This window comes from Sitophilus oryzae, unplaced genomic scaffold, assembly GCF_002938485.1.
Source record: "Sitophilus oryzae breed Bouriz unplaced genomic scaffold, Soryzae_2.0 scaffold_177_pilon_pilon, whole genome shotgun sequence".
Taxonomy (NCBI): domain Eukaryota; kingdom Metazoa; phylum Arthropoda; class Insecta; order Coleoptera; family Curculionidae; genus Sitophilus; species Sitophilus oryzae.
In genome coordinates, this window is record NW_022146479.1 from 5,643,048 (window position 1) to 5,661,985 (window position 18,938).

At 31.4% G+C, this 18,938-nt stretch overlaps 1 long non-coding RNA gene across 1 annotated transcript; it reads right to left on the reverse strand.

Moving 5' to 3' along the window:
• Positions 1 to 940: 940 nt before the first annotated feature.
• Positions 941 to 12,180, reverse strand: LOC115882402. Its single transcript, XR_004050187.1, has 5 exons — positions 12,133 to 12,180; positions 7,697 to 7,727; positions 7,301 to 7,343; positions 3,757 to 3,810; positions 941 to 2,480 (listed from the first exon to the last, which is right to left on the reverse strand). It is a non-coding gene; the product is annotated as an uncharacterized LOC115882402 (long non-coding RNA).
• Positions 12,181 to 18,938: the final 6,758 nt, after the last annotated feature.

An 18,938-nucleotide genomic window follows, 5' to 3' on the forward strand; every position in this document is an offset into this window, starting at 1 on the left:
CTCTAATGTAGTCATTCTGGAAAACCATTGAAGACCAACTCACCACCTCACCACAAAGCAACACCAACTTCACATTTTATACTTACATAACACCAAACTTATAGAAATAACACCAACTTTACATTTATATAGTTACCTTTCAGGATTAAATAGGTAGTATATTCCAAAACAAATGTCTGTTTCAATTGTCAATTACAACAAACACATTATGCTTGTCTACTAAGGAAGTAGTGCAGGAAAGATAAGAAAAATAAAAATATTAAAGGCGGACGCTTTAGCAGAGAAAGTATATCTTGCTCATATTTCAGAAGCTCTTGATCTAGAAAGTTAAATCTCTTATTCAAGGTGACGTACATGGACAGTAAAAGACATGATTGGTATCGGTAATGCCTTATTAATCTTTTTTTAGGATACAAGGAACTGAAGACTTATGAAATCAATTAGGAATTCAGTTTGACAAAAAGAGATATACTATTGACTACCATTATATGGGGGGGGGGGGACCAGAGAAAGCATCTCTTCACTACTATTTGATAAATGCAGAATGCACTTCAAATTTCGCAGGCAGAGTATAATACAATTCAATAAATTATTACTAGGTAAATAACTGAAGATTTTTTGTATATATTTTATTATCCAGCATTTAATTAAATAATTAATACTTTTTTTAAATTATCACAGTATTTTAAACATCCTTATAATAACTAAAAATTTTGTGTTGGTATATTTTTATAGTATGGGGAGTTGTCATAAATAAGACACTATATAGCTACCATGCTTTCCTAACTTTATTAAAGAAACTCTGTTAATTATTCGTAATTATTTAAGTTTATATTATCTAAATGAAAATGAGATTACTTATTAATATCAACTCTTATTAATAATTTTCATAAAATTATAATGGAATGATCGGTCTTTGTGTAATCTTAAAAATAAATAAGCTTTGTTTTAAATACTATTAACTTAAAAAACTATATAGTACGTGTAAATAAACGGTCTGAAAACAACGTTAAGGTAAGCATAGAAATAATAAAAAATCATTCCCTGAAAAATAGACAAATATTGCAAATTATTGCCCTGAATTTTCTTTAAAAATATTTCCCTATTTTCTAAAATACTTAAAAAAAAACAATATATTATACAAACATGTGAAAATTTATACAAATTTCATGACAAAGTATATTTTATAGCGTTTGATGACAAAGTTTTCATGAATTATTTTTTTAATTAAGAGTTAGATTTTTATGGTAACTGCTACCCAAAATTTTATTTGTAATAAGTGTTTAGGTGTTCTGTGGTAAATTTTTGTAATTTTCAATAAGTCATTAGTAAGGTTTGAACTGAAACATAATTTCGATGCCTACGGTTATATGTTTCTAATTCATCAAATGACACTTTAATAATTATTACAAAGAAAAAATAACACTCTTTGTTATTTTTACTTTGTAATAATTATTGTTAAAATGTTTCAATGCCTACGGTTACGTTTTTTTTAATTTATTGAACGGTAGGATCGAGTGGTGTAAAAAATGACACATTCAAATAAAACTACTGAGAACTTACTAAATTATAGTCACAACTCAAAATTAACAAAAAAAAATTGAAGACACCAAACAGGTATATAGAAAGATTTAATAAATGCTGGAACTTTCACTAACTTTAGTCAGCTACGGAGACTAATGGAAACTGTAGTTACTCTAAATAATGTTTTAAAATTACCACCATCAAATTTCCAGGACGGGACTTGACTAGACTGCGGAGATGTTCTTCTTTCAATAATTTTGAGAAATATTAAGTTCGTTAATGGGTATATTTGTATTTTTTGTTCCTCTTTTTAAGGTGACACTATTAATATTTTAATATCACTTATTAACTACATATTTTTCTTCATTTTTAATTTAATATAATTGTTTTACACTTTTAGTTTATAAAAAAAATGTCTCATTTTTACACCACATGACCCTCTACTTTAAGAAAAATTATTACAAAACAAAAACTAAAAATGAACTGAAGTTATCTTTAACATATTTCGTTAGGTCGGATGTTTTACGTTTAATATTAATAAATGCAATGCAAAAACTAGCGATAAAATGAAAAAAAAAACGAATGAACTAGCCACGAGACCCTCCTGGACGCGACTGGGATGGCTTCGAATTGGAAGGTCCCGCCTGGGGGGGATCCCGGTTTAGATCATCGCTCTGATCTACGTTCACATCAGCTCGACGAAATCCCCTATCAGCTGACCTCCTAGATCTCCTCCTTCTGCCTCTGCCGCCCATGAAGCGAGGGGGCTCCCTCCCGTTGTCCTCGCGATCGTTCACAGTGCTGGGACTGTCACCGCTGGCCCTGGGAACGTGCGGACCCGAGTCCCCAGCGCCCATGTCCCTTTGGCCCCTGTCTGGGGTCCCGTCCCGATTTGGAGGGTGGTTTGGCAAAGGTAAAGGTGGAGGGGGTGGAGTGGGATCGCGGCCGTTCATTCTCTGCAAACAAATTACAAATAATAAGGAAAATTACATTTAATAAAATATCTATAGATAGTTTGTTTTCATAGTAATATCTATACAAGGATGGTCCGAACTGTATTCTGGAAACTAGGGCAACATATTCTGCATATAAAAATAAGTAAAAAAGTTCGTGTAAATGTATGTTCTAAAATGCTTAGTTTCAGAGATACAGGGTGTAGAAGTTTCATTTTTATTTCGATTTTTTTCAAATAATTTCTGAAGTAACGTCAATATTTGGATGAGAATTGGTGTCTGGGAGTTTTTTAATATGAAAAATTTGATTTTCATGTCAATATGACTCCTACTTGTAGGGGGCCCTCCACATACATATGTTTTAACTGTTTTGAAGAGTAATAAATTTTCGTCCGTACCTGTATAAAACTACTGAGTGAAAAAATATACATTTCCATGATTTTTTACGTCAAAAATGTCTCTTGGTAAAAATCACTATGAGCAACCGTTCTCAAGATATTTGAAATGGAAATAGTCAATACACCATGTCATTGTTGACAAAAAATAAACACGTTGGGTAGATAGTTATTTGACTGAAGTAATAAATTTGGAAAATTTTTGTTTTTTTTAATTAATCATAAATGTTTCTGAGAAAAAAATGATGATAACCATCAAAAAACAGAGTCTGTTGAACTTTTGTCACAAAAACATTCAAATTTATGATTTCAGTCTAATAACTATTTAGTTAACATCTGGTTAACATATGAATTTATGTCAATGATGATATATAGGTATTGATAATTTCGATTCCAAATATCTCGAGAACCATTACTCGTAGCGATTTATAATCGTAATTTTATATCGTAAATTTATATTTTTTTACTCCCTAGTTTTATACCGGTACGGACGAAGTTCTTACTCTTCAGACGAGTTAAAAAATATGTAGGTGGCGCCCTCTACAGTTAAGAGTCTTTATTAAGAGTCACATTAACATAAAAATCAAATTTCTCATATCAAAAAACTTCCAGACACCAATTTTCATCCAAATATTGACCTTACTTCATAAATTTATTTAGAAATAAATAATATGAAATTTGTACACCCTTTATCTCCGAAACTAAGCATTTTAGGACATACATTTATACAATTTTTTTACTTATTTTTATCTGCGGAATATGCTGATACAAAAATATTGCATATTTTATTTGAAGTCATTATATTTATTTTATTTCTCTTCCCCTTAACACTTTTTGAGCTTTTAAAAAATCGTTTAAGGAATTCTAAAATCCATTTTACTTACCCAGTTATGTGTTAATTAGGACGAGTTGTCTGGGTTGCAATTTGTGACGGTATTCTAAAATGAAAACAGATTCAATTAGATACTAATCACTTTTATAGGTGGAGCACATTTTATAGGTGGTGCACATCAAATGCGGGGACTAATATAAAATATATGCGCTAGAATTTGGAGCTTATGCGCAGTAGATTTTACAAACTATTCAGTCCTACAAGGAATCCATAAGTGTATTTACACAAAGATTACTTACACGGATATGTGCTTTTTATTTTTACTTTTTATTTATACCTTCGATATCTTAATTTTTAACCTATGTATTTTTGACAAATCACAAACAAAATATGGCGTCCGTTTTCATATTGCCAACTATGGGGGCTAAAAGCTTTTAAGCCCTCCATATTACCAACCGATCCCGGAATGAAAACAGACATTTTTTTCCATGACAGTTCTGGCAACATAAAAAATAAAATGACTCTAATATGGAAAAATAAAAAATTGCTTTAAATTTTTAAAATGAACGTATAAATCGGTAATACCTATAAATCCTTAAAATGAACTAATTAAATTCAGAAAATTAGTCTTTTAGTAGACTAATAATTTATAATTTTCTGTTCATACTTTCAATTGTTTTCTATGCTATACAACTTAAAGAAAAAAATAGTACTAGACAACCCATAGAAGAATAACAAAGACAGCTTTCTCTTGCTTGGATTTTTTATCTCTCTTTAACACACAATGTATTAATAAATAATCTTTATTAAAGATTGCTTAAAAAAGTGATAAAATCAATAAACATAATATGCGAATAAATTTGGATAATTTTCTTAAGTAAGCCAAATGAAAATGCCAGTGAATAAATAAAGAAAACAAGTAGAGATTGAAAGTTGGTTAGAAATATATGCATTCAGGGATGGGCCTTTATTTAATTGCATTTTGATCTTGATTTAACAATTCAGGTATACTTAACGTGACCATATTTTTTTAAACTGAAAACGGGACATCGGTTTTTTTATCCATTCACCATATTATTAGAAAAAAAAAGCACATATTTTTCAATAAGCTTTACTAACAGCGTTAAAGATACATTAAAAACGTTGGTTATTTATTGAACATAAATTCTTAATTATCAATTTTATATTGTCAGATGAACAAATTTCTCTTAATATGTTCGGTTTTGATTTTAAATAGGAATAGAATTCTTGGCATGTCTTTTTTATATTCACTTTAGTTACCAACATCGCCTTGAGGACGGAAACCTGTAACTGAGTTTTTTCAGCTGTCCACAATTTGTTCATTAAAGAAAATACTCTTTCTACTGCTGCATTTGTGCCAGGCAGACACAAAATATATTCTATTAGAATAGAAAACTGTTCATGTTTAAGCTGGTTCGACTGAAAGTGCTTAAACACTTCTACCCAACGACTTTCCATCGAAATATTTCCATTATTCCATTCGGTTACTTTTTGTGACGTGACGTATTTAGAAATTAGAGAAAATTCGTCAAACACTTCTGTGTCCTTATCAGAATCAAGATATCCCTTTTCAATCAACGTATCCAATGCTCCTTGAACTTCTTCCCATGCAGGTACTTTATTTAAATCCGCCCAATTAAATATATCCAACTCTTTAGTAAACCAAGTCCACTGTTCCAAATATTCACGACTAGTTTTGTAAAATTCTGTGGCCGTACTTTTTACAAAGACTTCGTCAATATATGTGCCACTAGCTTTCAATTTCACCATCAAACTACGGACTGTAAATGGAAGAAACTGACTAGCCTGTTTCTGAGCCAAATTGTCTTTCAATAGGTTTATTTCTTTCGCAGCTTCAATTGCCGATAAAGTCTGACCCTCAATTTTTAAAACAGCTTGATGAAAGCTTGCCGACTGACCATGTAAGAAATAAAGCCACAATTCCGATGCTGGGTTCTCAAAAAAGGTTTTTAATATTTGAGGACATTTTTCAATGCTCAAAAAGTAGTTCTTTAATGACTGGTACATCTTTAATACCCTTTCAATGGCAGGCATAAGCGCAAGCCACCTGGTTTTACTGTAGCCCAGCATTTTTTGATATTCTGTTTCACTTTCGGTACAAAACTCCTTTAGAGCTTCAACTCGGACTGTGTAAATATAAAAAAACGAATATATCTTTACAATAATGCATTCGTAATCTATGGGTAAGCCATCTGCAGCGGATTTTATTGCATTGTGGATTATATGAGCTCCGCATCCAATACCTATTATTGCTTTATCCAGAGATGATTGTAATTTCACTAACACGTTATTAGTACCTCGCCTTGCTGCCCCTCCAAAATTGACGTTGGCATTGTCTCCACAAAACGCTACGACTTTAGCAGACAAATTATTATCTCTTAACACTTGGACTAAATAACTGACAATGATATCAGAAGTTTCACCCGGTTGGTTTTGTAGGTCCAAAATTTTTACTTGCACACCTTCGTAAGGTTGAAAAAAGCGCACTAGAACAGGGTATATTTTCTTGCTACCATGATTTGAAGCGTCGGTTGAAATTGAAATGCAATTGGACTTACCAAGATCATCTTTCAGTTCTTTAATCGCAGTTTGCGCCAAAATATTTACAACAATAGCTTCTGTTTTAGTACGCGCGCATCTAAATTTCTGATCGAAACATGATTGGATTAATTTTGACGCACAATCATTGGAGCGGAAACTATGGTTTTCTTGTATCGTGTGATAAGCCCAGACGCCCTCTGCCGCAGCGATATCCAAGTCCTTTGAAGTTGGCACACTCGACTTCTTAAAAAAATTTAACATTGAAGAACTTGAAGCAGCTGCGCGATCGGCATTTTTGTGTTTTTCAGATTTTAAATGATGTTCAATATCACCAGCACCGCTATGGGAAACACTGAATTCTGTACGACACTTTTCGCATCTGACATTTGACGGAGTATTTGTTTGCTTAATAAACGGATATTTTGCTTTTAAATTGTCATTAAAAGTGCACTTACGTTTCGGCATGATTAAATACTATTTATTAAGTCTAATAACTTTTTAAACGTTAGTTGCGTCACGATTACAAATATTACGCGGTTATCAAAGAAGAAATATTCCGACAGTAAATAACCAACATAATAATATGAAACATTACTAACGTCTATTACCAACCCAAAACTTGTTATAGTTAGGCAACCAAAGATACCTTGCACATATATCTTTCAGACACGGATGGTCTGCACCAATCAATATTTGTTGGTTTGTTGGATTTTTAGTATTTTCTTGAAAAACGGGACAATTTGGCGTCCCGAAGCGTCTTTCGGGGACACCGGGACAGACGGTCGAAAAAAGGGACGGTCCCGTTCAAAACGGGACGTATGGTCACGTTAGGTATACTTAAAATGGTAAAATTGCGAGAAAATGTAAAAAATCTCATAAATTAAATTTGTCTTTCGAGCCCACCTATAATTTAGTATATTAGATTATTACGCAACATAAAAAACATGATTAGTTAAAAAAATAATTAAATTGTGTTTTAAAGCCACCTAATTAATAAAAAAGTAAAAACTTACCTTATAACGGACCAGTGATCCTCGGGATTTTTTGGTATAAAATCTAAAAAAAAATATTTGCTTTAAAAATAATGACCGTTTTGTTATAGTCCGAAAATAAATTCACAAACAAGTTGAAAGGACTGATTTATACGTATAAATACAAAAATATATTCTCGTTTGCCATTGTAGTTGATGGATTTTATTTTACGGCCTATATCAGCACTAATAAATAACTGAAAATATATTTATATTTCATGGAAAAAAGTCCTTCATGATATTTTTGAGTGCAGCTTTGTTCTTTGTTTGGAATATATTAGGCATATTTTTAAAATTAAAAAAGGGAGTTTTGGCAAACAGGAGATTAAACATAAATGTATAATAATTTATTCAATACTAATGTAATTCGTTATTTACCTGTGTAGTCGCTACAAAGCATGTTTGTAACCTGAAAATATAGAAATTATAAGTAAGATACTTTTGTGATTGTGATGAAGAGCAAGCTATATCTGGATAACAGATTAATAACTAATTTAGCTTAAATTTTAACTTTTTAAAGCAGAATTATTTACATCTATTTATTATTTGGTAATAAGTTTATATAATAATTCTTTTAAAGTTCTTTAACAATAAAATATTCGTTAATAAAAACCTCAGTAGATTTAACAATATAGAAGACTCTGTCAATAATTTAACTTAATAAATAATTTCTCTGTGAAAATAAAGACCTCTAGAAATAAGGAATAGTTAGTATATAATGTCAAAAGGATTTAATGAAATGTGATATTAAAAGATAATTTTTACTATTAAAGTACCGTATGATCGAATAAAAACGGCGTCAGCGATGGCTATGAAATGACAATCGATGACATTTCCCATATAAATTTACATATAAAATGACAGCGATCTTCATTTCATAGCCATCGCTGACGCCGCCGTTTATATTCGATCATACGGTATTATTGAAGTAAATTTTGAAAAAATATAAAAAAACTTATAATGATTTTTAAATAGACAGAAGATTTCTGTAGCCTCTTTGGCAAGCAAATTGAAAATAAGATTACCTATTAAAAAAATCAACTCATTTTTCCAAAATATTATAAAAGCTAAAATGAACTATTTGAACTCTAGCTTTTTTTACTATATGGTTTTAGTTCTTTTTCATACGTAATAAAACTGATAAACATGAGACAAAAAAGGAAAAATATATAAATAATAATATAAAATAGATACAGAACATATCTATATTTTTGGATATTGGATACGACAAAAGACCCAGGTCATAGATGTCATTAACAGAATCAAATCCATCAAGTGAGAATTGGCAGTACACCTGGCAAGAAGGACGGACAACAGATGGACCACAAGAATTACAGCTTGGTACCCACGATAAATACAGAGACCTAGAGGAAGACCAAACCTGAGATGGGATATGATATTACATGATATTACGAAATTAGCAGGGATAACTTGGACCTGCATAGCCAAAAATAGACAATAGTGGGCCCAACTATAAAGAGAATATCTAAATATGTGAGGAAGGCTACACCATAAATGAAACTGGCTGAATAAGCTGAAAATGATGATGAGGATGATAATGACACATAATTACCATATTATTTAAGTGCATATTTTTCTTTAATTTGATAAAATAAATGTAGTTAGACAGTAGGTCTGATTCACTAATTTTTATGATAGTTTTATATTTATTGGCATTATATAGGTTAATAAAATTAGATCACGTAACCCTTATAATTTAATTTATACATTTTCCGGTATAGATAAAGACTTCACTTATTTGATTATTCCACGCATATTAATACTATCAACTCGAATCTACAAAAAATATTAATATGGACATTTGAACTCAAAAAAACTACCTGGAAAAAGTTTAAAAAATTGCAACGAGGCCTACTAGATAATGGATATCAATGGCAACTATGGTGGTCTACCAAGAAGGATTGAGAAAAGTACACAAAAGGCATAATAAGAGATATGTAAAGGTAAATATATCTCTAAAATGGTGGATAATTTGCCAGAGCAGATAGGCGAAACAGTTTATAGTAGAACATTCCCTAAAATTTACAGCAGATCTGATAAGCACAGACAGAAAGACTGTGAAAACGCTATGGTGGATCTACTAAAGAGGTCATTATCAGCTTGTTAGGCATCTAAAGATGATGGGATTTTGTCACAGCCTGGTAAATGTGCGATTCTTTGTATTAGGAAGTGATAAGTCATTGACATAGAGCTATATGGAAAGTTCAGTTTTCAAGTTACTAGACTTTCTGACAAAAGATCTAAGGAATGGAGAATGTAACCTAGAGATCACAAGGGGTTTGAAAAGGTCGTAGTGAAGCAAATCTTTAGAATGATGGAAAAATTCCCCAAGGCAGAGACAAGCGAAAAAGTTCGTAGTAGAACAATCGCTAAAATTTAAAGCAGACCTGACAAGCGCAGACAGAAAGACTGCCAAAGCTGTAGTGGGTCTACTAACAAGTCTGTATAAGCTCAACAGGCATCTATAGATGATGGGCTTGACGAACGAAGCCAGGAGCAGATTTTTTCTATCTGAAGAAAAAAGTTCAGCCTCCAAGATAGTAGACTTTTTGAAAAAGATATAGGACTGGAAAATGTGACTTACAGATCAGAAAAGGACCATATTAGATCTGAAAAGGTCATTGTTGAGCAGGGCGATAGCCATCTCAAAATTTATATCTAATCTAAAATAGGATTACTATGGAAATAATAATATATAAAACTATAGAATATAAAACTGATTACTCAGTATATTACGTCGACCCTATGTATATGTGGAGCCGTTCGTGAGGATTAAATAAAGATAGAGCTGGGGTAAAGGTCGCAATAGTATATTCGTATAGTGTGTTAATGTATTGGGATAGGCTTAGACCCGAGCATTGTTTCATTTGGATTTGAGGGTATCCTAATCGTTGCTATGCAAATGATACCGCCTAGCAAGGTCTTCAATTAATTGGCGCAGAAGTCTTACTATACAGCGGAGCCTTACATTTCTAGAATAACTTGTGTGTAAAACGAACAATGGAATCGTTGTAATTGCCAGTGGTCTGCCTCTAAATTGGCTGGTGTTGTTCTTAACTCCGGATATAAATTATAATGTAGGTTGCTAAAGGTTTGAATACTGAGAAACTTGACACAACCTTTCCCTATTTTCAGTTAAAGATTCTCATTAAGACGCAAGAGGGAATTATATCTTTTAGTTTAGCGGTGCTGGTGTGGGTATTGAGCAAAATTTAATTTTAATTATTCATAAAATTTCTTTTAAAAAGGCTATCCCTCTCTTTAGTCTGACATTCCAGATGTTTTCTGTTCTATTATTATCTACTGATATTTTTATTATTTACATTTTTCAACATTTTTGTTAAAAATATTTCATCTGGACGTATATCACATTTGATATTCTCTTTTTTGACTTCTTTAATATTATAATGCCTGTCACTACACGAGATATGAAGGGAGATCCTTTTTTACCTTAAACAGTCTAAAAAAATGTTCGAGGGGCACCTTAAATGAACAAAGAAAAAATGAGTTAGACCTTTTTGAATTCATGTCGACTTTTTTTTTCTTATTTCTCTTTTTTATTTGGTATCGTTATATTTTCTGCGAACAATATCGATATTTGACGGAACTTTAACACTTCAGTAAGAAATAAATAGAGAGGAAGATGTAAGATCTAATATTTCTTTGTGGTTTGAAATAGAAAATCTAACGACGCCTGATATTAAAATATTTAGGATATTTTTTACATATAGGTAGATATGCAATATAGATCTTAGTCATATAACAAAGTTTAAAGTTTGTGTACTTTGTATAGATCGAGTAAATTTTCTAAAATAAAGATATAAAAAGGTGGGAAATAGCATGTGAGAATTCTTCGGTAATGTTATCTCTGATTACATCTGTGGCACATTTGGGCTGCATTTTCCAGAGAGATTTAAGAAGGAAATGTAAAAGGTGTTCCCTCAGTCTATGGTTGAGCTTTAGAGAAATCTTTATGAGAGACATAGTTTTTACTTTCTTGCTGGCTAATCCGTTTTTTTATATTAGCAAAAGAAACCTATCCAACCGAACTGCTTAAATTTTTCTTCTTAATATTAGATTTAGAGGGTTCCAACATTTTCTTATTTTTAAAATAGCGATGTTATATAGGGTGAGTCTTAAATAAGTGCAGATACTTTTAGGGGTAGCATATTTCGACCCCAGTAACACGCCTATGAAGTTTTTTCGCGAAAAAAACATTAAAAATTTGGCATTTTTTGAAAAAAAAAATTTGGAAATTTTTTTAATTTCTATTTAAGACATAATATCTTCATAATTTCGCAACATAGGTAGTATATTAAATTTACAAGAAAGAAAAACCAGAAAAGATGCAGTGGTTCTACAAATTTAAGGGAAAAATCAATTTTTTTTCATTTTTATGGTAAAATATCTCCGTTATATTGAACTTATTTGAAAAACGGCAAAAAGAAATATTTTTCTTTTATCGAGTTACCATCCCTGAAAATATTTGCATTTATTTAAGACTCGCTCTGTATAAAATGCACTGTTTTCTATTATATTTTCTTTTCATAGTATAAATTAAAACGGAAAATAAGAAGGCAGCTTAAATCAACACAACAGCACAGACAACAGAATCATCAACTGAACATTTTTTAAATTCCTTTTTTAGAAAAGTAATCAGTATTAACTTAATATCACATTTCATTTTATTATAGATAACTAGTCACTTATTTCAGAAGATTACTTCTAAAACTACAATATCAATATGATTTGAAACAAATAGAACATAAAGCTGTCAACAAATTTTTGCTTACCTATAAATACTAACAATGCAATTGATTTTTATAACTGGACATTTTTCCAAGTGCAAATACATTTATATTCCAAGGAATCTCCAATAGGATTGAACATACTTATCTAAATTATGTTCAATTCGAATAATCGTTCAACATACGCTGAACAAAAGAATCTAAGCTTACGTTTTATTTTGATAGGAAATATTTACAAATGGTTGTAACCATGCTGGGAGGGTGGTCCTTATTTTCATGTTCTTCTTGCTGTTCCTGTATATACCGGCAAAGACATAGGAAAGCACGACTTAAAATTCGATCATACAATATATGTAGATATATACAGGGTGAGTCTTAAATAAGTGCAAATATTTTCAGGGGTGGTATATTCCGACCCCAGGAACACGTCTATGAGGTTTTTTTTCGCAAAAAAAGATGTTGAAAATCGTGCATTTACTTTTAAATTTCCCTGTATATTTTTCGAAAACTTTTTAGAACTGCCTGTTCACCGCAAATTTTCCCACGGTATAATTTCTTAATCTCTGATATTACCATAGTTACGGCTTTACTCCATGACACTAAAAGGGATGCAAATACAGAAAAAATCGGGTGGCTCAAAATTTTTTCAAAAAAAATCAATTTTTTTTAATTATCAAACTTAAAAAACTCGGTTATTTTGGACTTATCTGAAAAATGATAAAGAGAAAATATGTTTCTATTATCGAGATCTACCAGTCCTAAAAATATTTGCACTTATTTAAGACTCCCCTGTATATTATCAATAAGGGACAAAAATACCTATTTCTATGTATATACCGTCAGATTTTCTGACACTTTTATGATTATCGACAATGAATAAAAAAGAAAAAGAATTCTACCAATACGTCAAATTTTAGATTTATTAATAATAGAAATATATATTCAGAAGAAGCCTATTCTTGGGATAACATCAAATTTCACCCTTTGCCTTGAACCATAAATAAAGTTTTATTGTGAACATTTGTATGTAAAATAGAGATATGACCTTCAAAAAAGAACATATTACTAAAGAATAGAAAAAAATCTCTGATGTGACCCCATCTTTAGTCCCACATGCAATTTTGCACAACATGTACATCAATACATATTTCAAATTAGAAAGTAAAAATAAATGCCAGAACTGCATTACACTTCTTTTTGTTGCAAGTTCAGATAATAATTATTCTAGCTATTATTGTGTTTTGATACTGAAGTCTTAGATTTGTCTGTAATACCAGAATATTTCAATAATAATTATTCGTTTAAATCATTCATTTTTCTAGAAGAGATACGATTGATTTCCCTTATATTAATAAATATGATTTTAAAGTTCTACTAAAGAAAGGGAATGGAAGGATAAGTGGGCAGATAAACCTTCAAAGCTTCGCGCAATAAAACAGGATCCGTCAACCCCATCTTTACTTACGTCTTGCACTAGGACGAGGGGATGAATCCAGAGTGCATCGTCTTCGTATTGGGCATACTGCGGTGACTCATGCATATATACTTAAAAGAGAAATGCCTCCAAATGATCATAGTCTGTGATGTTGAGTTGACAGTAACTCACATTATATGTGAATGTCCTCAATATACGGTAGAAAGAAGTAGATTCCATATACGTGGTGAAATTCATGAATATTTGAAGAAGAAAAAATTAAAAATATTTTGAACTTTATGATAGATATTAATATACAGGGTGACCATTTTAAAAACGAACAGTATTTAATATTGCCTCTACCGATGATCGTATGAAAATTTGGCGAAACACGTCAATTTACATATCAAGGGGGACAATTTTTGAGGCATTTATTGTCGTGTTACTTTCAACCCCTTGACCCCCAGGGCACCTACCCCTAAAATTTTAAATAGCAACCCCTCATTTTTGTGTTTCTTATAGAATTCTACATAAACTGCATTATTTATTTTGAGAATTTTATAAGGAACACAAAAATGGTAAAAGAAATAGGGGTTGCCATTTAAAATTTTAGGGAGGTACCCTGGGGGTCAAAGGGTTGAAAGTAACATGACAAGAAATGCCTCAAAAATTGTCCCCCTTGATATGTAAATTGACGTATTTCGTCAAATTTTCATACTATCATCGGTAGAGGTAATATTAAATACTGTTCGTTTTCAAATTGTCACCCTGTATACCACCAACTTTTATACTCACCTGTGATACTCTAATCCAACTGTGATACTGTGGTGTACATAATTACCTATTTTCTTGTTGTTTGTTTTTCTTTTCTCTCCTTTTTTTTTTGGTTTGTTTTGGTTTGTCTTTTTGTCACTCAACTCGAAATGTTTATGCCAATGTAGATTTTTAAATTTTGGATTGTCCTTGTAAGAGACATGGCTTTCGTACATGACGCGTCGTACATGGCTAGGAAAAAAAAATAAACAGAACTTGGTCTACTAGATAAATGCTCTGGAAATATTCCTCACAGAGTTTGGGGTAATTAAAAATTAAGCTTCTTATATCCATTTAACATGCAACTGAAAACAATGTCTAATTTTCGATAGTAAAAACCTTTGAAAAAAGAACGTAGAAGTAATCATACGTAGCAACAAAAAACGTAGATTAAAGGCAAGAGAAAAAAATAATCACAGAAATAAAATCTTCAGACATATAATTGTAACGTGTATATCCTGAAATGTAAACAAATATACACATTACAGAAAGTTTGTATGATCAAAACCCTTTTTTGCTACACTGCCAGTGCCATTTTTGTTAATTGTATAGCTTAGGCGAAGAACTTTAGTTTGAAATTAAATAAATAATAAAAAACCTTTAGCTACCAGCGCATTCCTGTATTATTCCCAAATTCAGGATATTAATATAGAGCAAACGAAGGTAATTTAATCTTTGCATATTTTTCGTTTGACTGTTAGATTGAAAATTACAATTTTTGCTCCTGTTTTTCATTAGCGTTAGATTTATCAATATCGACGAGCAAATACGCGGCATCAAATAAAAATAAGCATTTCCCTGTAGCGTATTTTTTAAATTATTGGTAATGTGATTTACATGTGAGTCGGGCGCGGCAAAATACTATTTTAGCGCTGTAGTTTGTATTCAAAATATTTTTTTCTTTTCATAATTACTTGTCATTGTAGGGTAATTTGTTTCAACTGGGAGTTATGCTCTATTCTTTAAACTGGCATTTGCAGTCAAACACTGGCGTTATCTAAAATGAAATCTCGTGCAATTTCTTTTTTGCAAAACATCACTTGTGTTGTAGTAATTATCGTTAGGATTTCAACCAGGTTTAGTTTTATTTTAAAGTAGTTTTAGAACTTAATAAAATGACGATTAGTGGATAATTTTTATTAACTATTTTTCGTCAAATATGCTTTTTATTTAAATTTTCTTGAGTATATCTGTTAAAAATTTAATAATTTATCAGAACAAGTCGTCCAAATTCTGTTTGGAAAATTTTACAGAAACTTTCACTTGTACAACCAGTAGGTCTGGCCTCTTTATACACAATGATGAACTTTGACGTACTTTAACAGCGATGCGTACATTCTTGAAGCTGCAAATTTGATTTAACCAATAGGGCCAGGTTATTTGATAATCAATTAATCAGATATTAGGACGTAAGGTATGCATGTTGAGAGGAGCTTAGAGAGTAGGAGAGAGTTATATAGGGCCTAGGAAATAAAATTGAGAGGTACTGAAACATTTTGTTGTCGAGCTGAATTAATCCCGAATGAATAAACTGCGCTCTCATAGAATATTTACGAAGCAGTGTGGAATTTTCGTGATTAAATGTGGGCGAACTATATTTTATTTAAAAAAAATCGGTAATTCACTAAGTACTGATCTATTCTAATAGATATTAATCTGGCACGTGTAACATGTATATGAACAAAAGAATAATCATCAACATAAAACAACAATCTGATAAATATTTGTAGTAAATCATCCAAGTTATTTCCTAACATTTTCATTATTTTATAACATACATTTGCGCCTCGTTTAGTTATATTATTTCCCGTTATCAACTAGATACTAAAACTAAATACCCTAAGCTATACAATTTGTAATAAAAAAAAATATTCACAAAAATAATAAACGACAGGATATAAAACGCGTTAGACGCTGCACAGCCACCAGAACTAGCAGGCTTTAGAAGCGGCTCCAAGAAGCGCATGATTGATCACATACATACACCAAGAGAAACTATTAGCCGAACAAAAGAAAACTAACTTCCGCTATCCTAGCCTTTATAGATTTTGAGAAGGCTTTTGATTCGACATATCCTAAGGCAATAATAGAAGCTCTAGCGAAACAAGGTATTGACAGGTCTTATATAGAAACTCTCACCAATATATACAAACAAGCCAAAGGATTACGACAGGGAGGCGCGATTTATATCGCCAAAGCTGTTTAGAGCTACACTAGAAAAAATCTTCCGTCAACTGGTCTGTACCAATAACGAAGGGTTAAAAATAGATGGAGAATATCTAACCAACTAAGATTCACTGATGAGATAATTCTAATTGCCAATAGTCCTGAACAACTACAAGCACAAATTAACGAACTAAATATAGCCAGCAATAAAGTAGGCCTCAAAATAGAATTAGCAAAAACTAGAGTAATGCACATCGGACTAGTAGACAGAAAAAACATTCTAATAAATAACACAACACTGGAAATAGTAGAAGAATATACACACTTAGGACAACTAATACACATCCCGGGATCTCTACTACCAAAAATCAACAGGAGAATTAAGTTGAAGTACTTATGGAAGCAACTCAATCACATTCAAATCTAGAATATCCACTTTATCTAGAGAGGAAAACATTAAGTCGCGACCTATGCATGCGAAATCTGAACACTTAAAACATATATTATAAGGAAACTGCAGGTAACACAACCATCAATGGAACGAAATAAGCTTGGAATAACCAAGAAAGACCGTAAAAGAATTTAGTGGGTACGGCAAAAGACCCAATAAGTAATAGATCTCACCCACCCTCTATAATTTAATTATACAGATGGTGATTAAATTTCGGACTTTTGAAGTCATTGCGGAAATTTGCGATTAATTTGGATTATCTAATGTTTTATTTAAAGTGCAATTCTCTATCCTGCTAATAGAAACTCAATTTATTTAATTCACCGCTTGATCGGTCTCAATTATTAGGCATTAATCTCGCACATATAAAGCAATGGAATATTAAGTATTTTAAAACCAACTTTGGGCAGGCATAGTTGAACAAAAGTTGATGTTGTGTAAAGGAACGGCACAAGTCAATTCCAGTGAATTTTCATGTGTCTTTATCTACTCGTCTCCACATGATAACACTAATTTACAAAGTTTAACTTTTTTTATATACCCCGAAATAAATGCACATAAATATGTTAGTCTACCTTCCTTAAACCTAAAAGTGTTAGAAAAAATATTCTATCACGTCACAATTTCTCGCTGGAGTCAAATGTTTTTTTTTTCGAATGCCTGACGTGGTGAGGACAGTTTAGTGTTATTCGTTTGCTTCAAACGATAAGAATTATCTTGTTTCGGCTTGATTTAAAATGTCGAGTAGAATATGTAAACAAAGTTCTGATCGTTTTTGTTATGTTTGTCGAAAATATATATTATCAAAGAAGAGAAGACCATTCACATTGTAGATTGCACATCTACATTGTATTGTAGACAGCACAGACATTGTTAGATTCGTTCAAATTTGCATATCTTCATTATTTTGGATTTCCTGTTGCAAACCAAGGTAAAAAGTGGGTGCCTCATGTGTTTTGCGAAAGCTGTAGATTCTTAGTCTTACTCCAGTGGTCATCAGGACAAAATGTACACCTTCCATTTGGGTCACTTATGGAAAGAACCTAGTAATCATGAAATTGATTGTTTACGAAGATATTGGGATATATTTGTTGGCCCACAAATCCGTAAAATTATAAAAGATTCTCAGTTTGAAAGCTTTTTATCTGTCAATGAAAAATATGCTTGGAAGTCATTCAAAATGGTTGTGAAAGAATTTTTTTGGGAAATAAAAAAAGTGAAAATTACAAAGAAATTGTTACCGATTTATTGGAAAATTTTTAACAGATGGGAGTAAACATGTCATTAAAGATTCATTTTTTGCACTCGCATTTGAGTTTTTTCCCTGACAACTTAGGAAGTATGAGTGACGAACAAGGGGAACGTTTCCACCAAGATTTAAAGGTTTTTGAAGAACGACATTTTGGGATGAAAACATGTTAAGGGATTACTGTTGGTCCATTATAAGAGAAACTGATTCAAATAGCTATAAAAAGAAGGGAAAAGTATTTTCAGTTAAGCAAAAATAGTTCATTTAAGTAACTAAATATTTCTTAAACCAGATGTGACAGAATTTTCTATTATTTTTTTTCTGGATAATTCTACCTAAATAAATAATAAAATAACAACTTTCAGCTGGAGTATGAAAACCATGTAAACTAGTGTAATCTATACCAATATATAAAATCCTTAAGTGACTGACATACTGATTAATCACGATCCTGCTCAAACCACTCAACGTAAGAAGCTCAATTTTGGCATACAGGTTGATCCTAGGGTGTAGAGGTTCGATAAGAAAGGATTTTTCGAAATTCCAGTTCCAAGAGGGTGAAACCACCCCTCAAATATTACAATATTTTTTATTTTATAAAACGGTCAAGTTTCCTAAAAAACGCTAAAACACGTATATTTTATTTTGTTTTTTTACATATTTTAAGATTTTTTAAAAATGTATACAGGGTGTTTTGAAAAATCTGGTCATTGATTAATCACGATCCTGCTGAAAGCGCTTGACGTAAAAAGCTGATT